This window comes from Arachis hypogaea, chromosome 15 (assembly GCF_003086295.3).
Source record: "Arachis hypogaea cultivar Tifrunner chromosome 15, arahy.Tifrunner.gnm2.J5K5, whole genome shotgun sequence".
In the NCBI taxonomy this organism is placed as follows: domain Eukaryota; kingdom Viridiplantae; phylum Streptophyta; class Magnoliopsida; order Fabales; family Fabaceae; genus Arachis; species Arachis hypogaea.
In genome coordinates this window covers 74,005,550-74,012,871 of record NC_092050.1, presented here as the reverse complement: position 1 = coordinate 74,012,871, position 7,322 = coordinate 74,005,550, and the positions used below count along the sequence as shown (strand labels likewise).

Below are 7,322 nucleotides of genomic sequence, written 5' to 3'. Positions count from 1 at the left end.
AAGAAGAAATTCACTATCATTAATCCATCAAGTACAACAGAGCTCCTTCTCCCAATGGGAGGGAGTTTAGCTACTCATAGCTTAGAGAAAAGTACAAGAGATGGAAGAAGATAAAGTGAAGTAAAACTAAACTAATTCTTTCTACTAGCCAACCCTACCAACCAACTAACCAACCCCCTTTTCAGTACTCTCAAGGGGTATTTATACTACTCCTATAAAAATTACAAAAAAGAAAAGAAAATTACAATTAAAATTTAAAGGAAAAACTAATTAAAGTGAGACATGTTCCTGGCGTGTGATCGGCGTGTGTTCGGCATGCCACGCCCAGCTCCTCAGCTTGGCTTGGCATGCCATGCCTGGCTTCCAAGTGGCACGCCCAAGTGGTGTCTTCCTTCATCCTCTCTGGTCAATATATCTAGCGTGCCACGCCCAGTAGTGGTGTGCCACGCCCTTGTTGAACTCTTCATCTTTCTTCTCTGACCAAATGAACTGGCATGCCACGCCCAGATCTGGCGTGCCACACCTTCAATAAGGCCTTCAATCTCTCATATGGAAGGTAGAACTGGCGTGCCACGCCCAAGTCTGGCATACCACGCCTTTAATAAAGCATGAGTATTCCCCTCTGGCCCAGTAAACTGGCGTGCCATGCCCAGAATTCAAGTGGCACGCCCATGGTGCGAGCAAGGTTGGCATGCCACGCCCTAAGCATCAAGTGGCACGCCCAATGTTATTTTTCCTTGGCGTGCCACGCCTAAAGTCCCAAGTAGCATGCCCATTGATCTTCTTCACTAGAGGCTTGTGCTAGCGTGCTACGTCTTCGATCTGGCATGCCACGCCCTTGTTTGGAGCTTCACTTTCCCTCTCTGGTCAAATGAACTGGCGTTCCATGCCCAGGTCTACCGTGGCACACCCATAGTGGTGTTGAGGACTCATGAGCTTGGTGTACCACGCTTCTAGTGCCAAGTGGCACGCCCATTGTATCTTTGACTTGGCGTGCCACGCCTCAATTCTCAAGTGGCACGCCCATTGATTCTTTGACTTGGCGTGCCACTCCTCAAGTCTTAGGTGGCACGCCCATCTTGATGCTTCCTCCATTCTCCTCTGCTTTGTTGTACTGGTGTGCCACGCCTTCGACCTGGCGTGCCACCCCCTTGCAAGTCTTCAAGGATCCTTCTCTGAAATTTGTAGTTGGCGTGCCACGTCTGGCTTTGGCGTGCCATGCCCATTGTAAAGCTTGGAGTCCCTTCTCTGGAATTGATAGCTGGCGTGCCATGCCCATTGTGAGCTTCATGGACTCTCTTCTGGAATTGATAGTTGGCGTGCCAAGCCTGACCTTGGCGTGCCATGCCCATAGTAATTCATCATGGGTTCTCCTCTAGAATTGATAACTGGCGTGCCACGCCCATTCAAGTTGTTGGCGTTTGCACCAAGTGGCACGCCTAGTACACACGCCTAGCTTATTTTTCTTGCTTTCTTCCTCTTTTGTTGCTATTTTCACCTGAAATCCAAACAAGATCCTTTTCAAAGTAATGTACCATAAAATTTATCAATTAGTTCAAATAATTGCATCAATTGAATGAGAAACTACTAAGTCTATGATCCTTTTGGTTAAACGAAAGAGGTAGATGATGCAAGTCATCAGCTATGTACCGCAAGTGTAACATAGGCGGAGTTAAACTACTAGTAATATATATTAAAAAAATAAACTACTATAATAATATCTGAAAGTTTATACTACTGACAAAAATAATTCTTAAAGATACAAACAACAAATAAACTCTTGAATGATTTAAAAATATGACAAAAATATCTAATAAATATTATATTTTTATAAGAAGTATAAACAACTTTTGTATTTATCAAATGACTTATCTGTTTGATCCAAATTTTTGTGGTGACATTTGATTAATCATTAAGAGGATTGTAACCACTTAACATTTAGCACGTCATGACCAATGCTAACAGCAAGGTGTTACTCATAGGTCAATCTATTAAACTCTATATTTTTTGCTTAATTTATATGTTATTGAACCTGTTGCACTAATCTATGTACATGAAGGTTATTGAAAAGCAGTATTAGTTAAGTTTCACAGGTATATAAAAGCAGGTTTAGTATTAGAGCATATTCAATAATAATCATATATAGAAAGTAAGAACAGATATTTCATATACACTCTAGTCTTCACATCTTCACATGGTATCGGATGTTATCCAAAATACTCAATGCACTTCATAGCTTATGTTGTAGAGGAATGTAGCCTTAGTGTTCAGCGAATGTCACTATCGGCTTCATTTGTAGGAATAGTGAAGAGAAGGGGGAGAGAACATATAGTTCTAGTAGGGTACTAACAAAAAAGGATTGGACAATTGGTATGATTATCAATGCTAGGGTAAAGCTCTAACGTCTTAGACAGTCGTATGTTTTTTAATGCTTTAACCCTAGACTTATCTTTTCATATCCCTTTTAGCGTAGTATAAGCTTAGTCATTTCTAGTTATATAGATAATGTTATATTATAGCAATAAGATAGATTTCACAAGCAACAAAGACAGTAACAAAATACAAACACAAAGAATATGCACAGAGTGCAACCACAAAGAATATGCACAGAACACACCCATAAAGAAACTGAGACAAATAATATGATGCATGTTGTAACATCCTACTATCTTTATTCTTATACTCGAGTCTTAAGTCAATGATATTAAGGTGGTACAACTTAAGGTGGAGTTATAATACATGTATATTTAGAAGGAATTAATAAATGAGAAGTCTAAAAAGAGTAAAAGAAAATCGCGAGCATACACACACGTATTGAAAAATGTAACGCATTCGGATAATCAGGGTAAATTAAAAAAAATTAAAGGAATAATAGAGTAAAGACAGAATATATATGTATGTATGTATGTATGTATGTATGTATGTATGTATGTATGTATGTATGTATGTATGTATAATAGCCACTAGTCACGACCTGCGAAGTTTAGGTCGGCTAGTGTTACAGCAATAAAAATATTTATATTAACATCATTAAAGTTTTCCAAAATAAAAAGGGATAGGAATCTAAACAAAATACAAAGCAGAATTCAAAATAACTTTGCCGTCTTCCAGACAAACTCTAGCTCACTGCAGAGCCCCAATATCTGCATCTAAAAAATAAAACATATATACGGAATGAGAATCCCAACCCATGGATTCTCAGTATGGTAAAAATACCAAATAGATACAATATAAGGCAACAAGAAACTCACTAAGCAATCTTAAACTCCATACATCATTATTTCCATCCTAGGTTCTCACTAATCCGTAATCAGGCAACTACCATAAGGAATTCTAATCTAATTCATCTGTCTCCAAGTTCTACAATCCTCTAAATTCCAAGTAGAATAGCCCTCAGTGTCAACCGACACTAGCATGAGGGACCTCTCAGATATATAAACACAAGCAAGGCAATCAAGTAATTCACAGATAATTTCAAGTAAAGCAATTAGCAGGTCATTTAATGGGTGTAAATAAACAAGCCTTAACAAGTAACAAATACAAATGATGTATGCCTGTCCTATGGCCAATGATATCATCTATCGGTTATACAGCCAAACTTGACATATTCGGTAGCTAACCCTGGACAGTCCCTAAGTGTGTGCATCTCTCAAGAGTGATTCACATCTCTTGAAGGATAAAATCTAAAAAGGTCTAAGTGTCCGACCATATCTTGGGACGGAGGGTAAACATCTGGGAGCAAGTAGAATCACTCCACTGTATTGCAATCATATTCGGGAGCAAGTATAATCACTCTACTACGGCAAGTATAATCACTCCACTGCACTTCCCAAGCAGGTATATCTCAAATCAGAGTTAATTTCATTATTGACTTCCTTCTCAATTCTATTTCACTCCATTCATAATCATAATCATCCTCAGTTATCACCATAACTTATTTTCCTTATTGTCCCCATCATATCTTGATCATACTCAATCATCATTCTCTCTAAATCTCATAATCATCATCATACCTCAATCAAAAATCGATTATTATTCATCATCATCCCTTATCATTATTTTCATCCTCGTCATACTTCACTTCACATTTAGCTCATCTTTCTTCAGTTCACTTTCTCGACTCATTCAATCTCATTCCTAGCTCCTCTACCCTCTATTTCACTAGCTCTAGTATAACAGTATTTACAAAGGTTTAGAAGGCTCAAAAGAGGTTAAAAACACAAAAATACATTTTCTAGAAAACTGGGTGGTTGTGCATATGTACACCTCATGCATATGCACGAGTCCACTTTTGCGCATACACATGTACTCGCATGGTATTCGCACAAAATATTTTAAATTTCGGAATGTCCCATGCATACACATGACCTTAAAATTCTGCAACTTCTGCAGAATTCAATTTTAAAACCATATTTTCAAATGTTCATAACTTTTTCTACAAATTATTTTTCAAACATCCTCGAACCATTGGAAATACTATTGAATAAATTTTCATAAAAATCCAATTGCGTTGAATTTTCAACTCCGAAGACCGAATTACGGGCCGACGAAGTTGGCTAAAAATTTGTTTTTGCCAAAATTTAGGCTTTTTCCAAATTTACACTTTTTCCACAACTAAATCATTTGAACTCAAACCAACACATCCAAAATATTTTGAAAGACATATCTTACACAAAGGCAAACGTCTATCACACTGATGAGCGGATAATTTATACGCTTTTTGGCATTGTTTTTAGTATGTTTTTAGTAGAATCTAGTTACTTTTAGGGATGTTTTTATTAGTTTTTATGTTAAATTCACATTTCTGGACTTTACTATGAGTTTGTGTGTTTTTTTGTGATTTCAGGTATTTTCTGGCTGAAATTGAGGGACTTGAGCAAAAATCAGATTCAGAGGTTGAAGAAGGACTGCTGATGCTGTTGGATTCTGACCTCTCTGCACTCAAAGTGGATTTTCTAGAGCTACAGAACTCAAAATGGCGCGCTTCTAATTGCGTTGGAAAGTAGACATTCAGGGCTTTCCAGAAATGTATAATAGTCCATACTTTGGCCGAATTTAGATGACGTAAAAGGGCATTGAACGCCAGTTCTACGCTGCTGTCTGGAGTTAAACGCCAGAAACAAGTCACAAACCAGAGTTGAACGCCAGAAATACGTTACAACCTGGCGTTCAACTCCAGAAAGAGCCTCTGCACGTGTAACATTCAAGCTCAGCCCAAGCACACACGAAGTGGGCCCCGGAAGTGGATTTATGCATCAATTACTTACTTCTGTAAACCCTAGTAGCTAGTTTATTATAAATAGGACTTTTTACTATTGTATTAGAGATCTTGGGAACATCTTGGAACATCTTTGGACGCCTAGTTCTTAGATCAGAGGGGCTGGCCATTCGGCCATGCCTGGACCTTCCACTTATGTATTTTCAACGGTAGAGTTTCTACACTCCATAGATTAAGGTGTGGAGCTCTGCTGTTCCTCAAGAATTAATGCAAAGTACTACTATTTTTCTATTCAATTCAACTTATTCCGCTTCTAAGATATTCATTCGCACTTCAACCTGAATGTGATGAACGTGACAATCATCATCATTCCCTATGAACGCGTGCCTGACAACCACTTCCGTTCTACCTTAGTTATTTTAAAAATATTTTTCTTATCTTTATCACATAATTTTCGAAAATAACATCATCAATTAATGTTTTGATTCAAAAATTTCAAGTTTGTTACTTGCTTGTTAAGAAAGATTCAAACTTTAAGTTCTAGAATCATATCTCATGATTTCTTGTGAATCAAGTCATTAATTGTGATTTTAAAAATCAAACCTTTTTCAAAACTAATTTCAATCATATCTTTTCAAAAATATTTTCTTATCATATCTTTTTCAAAAAAAAAAAAAACTTGATTTTAAAATATCTTTTCTAACTTCTTATCTTCTTATCTTTTCAAAATTGATTTTAAAATTTGTTTCAACTAATTAACTAACTTTTTGTTTGTTTCTTATCTTTTTCAAAACTACCTAACTAACTCTCTCTCTCTCTAATTTTCAAAAATATCTTCCCTCTTTTTCAAAATTTCTTTTTTATTAACTAATTATTTTAATTGTTGATTTTAATTTTCAAAAAATTACTAACCTTTTTCAAAAACTATTTTCGAAAATCACTAACTCTTTTTCAAAAATAATTTTCGAAAATCCTTCTCCCTCATCTCCTTCTAATTATTTATTCATCTACTAACACTTCTCTTCATCTCACATCACTGCTCCTATCCTTATCCTTGTGTTTGGATTCTTCATTCTTCTTCACCCCTATTCTTTTCTTCTTCTACTAACAATAAAGAACATCTTTACTGTGACATAGAGGATTCCTCTTCTTTTCTTGTTCTCTTCTCTTTCTTATGAGCAGGAACAAGGAAAAAGGAATTCTTGTTGAAGCTGATCCAGAACCTGAAAGGACTCTGAAGAGGAAACTAAGAGAAGCTAAATTACAACATTCCAGAGACAACCTTATTGAAAATTTCGAACAAGTAAAGGAGATGGCAGCCGAACCCAACAAGAATAATGCAAGGAGAATGCTTGGTGACTTTACTGCACCTAATTCCAATTTACATGGAAGAAGCATCTCCATTCCTGCCATTGGAGCAAACAACTTTGAGCTGAAACCTCAGCTAGTTTCTCTGATGCAGCAGAACTGCAAGTTTCATGGACTTCCATCTGGAGATCCTTTTCAGTTCTTAACTGAATTCTTGCAGATATGTAATACTGTTAAGACTAATGGAGTAGATCCTGAAGTCTACAGGCTCATGCTTTTCCCTTTTGCTGTAAGAGACAGAGCTAGAGTGTGGTTGGACTCTCAACCCAGAGATAGCCTGAACTCTTGGGACAAGCTGGTCACGGCTTTCTTAGCCAAGTTCTTTCCTCCTCAAAAGCTGAGCAAGCTTAGAGTGGATGTTCAAACCTTCAGACAGAAAGAAGGTGAATCCCTCTATGAAGCTTGGGAAAGATACAAGCAACTGACCAAAAAGTGTCCTTCTGACATGCTTTCAGAATGGACCATCCTGGATATATTCTATGATGGTCTATCTAAATTGGCTAAGATGTCATTGGATACTTCTGCAGGTGGATCCATTCACCTAAAGAAAATGCCTGCAGAAGCTCAAGAACTCATTGACATGGTTGCTAATAACTAGTTCATGTACACTTCTGAAAGGAATCCTGTGAATAATGGGACGCCTATGAAGAAAGGAGTTCTTGAAATTGATACTCTGAATGCCATATTGGCTCAGAACAAAATATTTACTCAGTAAGTCAATATGATTTCTCAGAGT

At 37.1% G+C, this 7,322-nt stretch overlaps 1 non-coding gene across 1 annotated transcript; it reads right to left on the bottom strand.

Moving 5' to 3' along the window:
- Positions 1 to 6,929: 6,929 nt before the first annotated feature.
- LOC112753136 (small nucleolar RNA R71) lies at positions 6,930 to 7,037 on the bottom strand. Its single transcript, XR_003177533.1, has one exon. It is a non-coding gene; the product is annotated as a small nucleolar RNA R71 (small nucleolar RNA).
- Between the last annotated feature and the right edge of the window lie 285 nt (positions 7,038 to 7,322).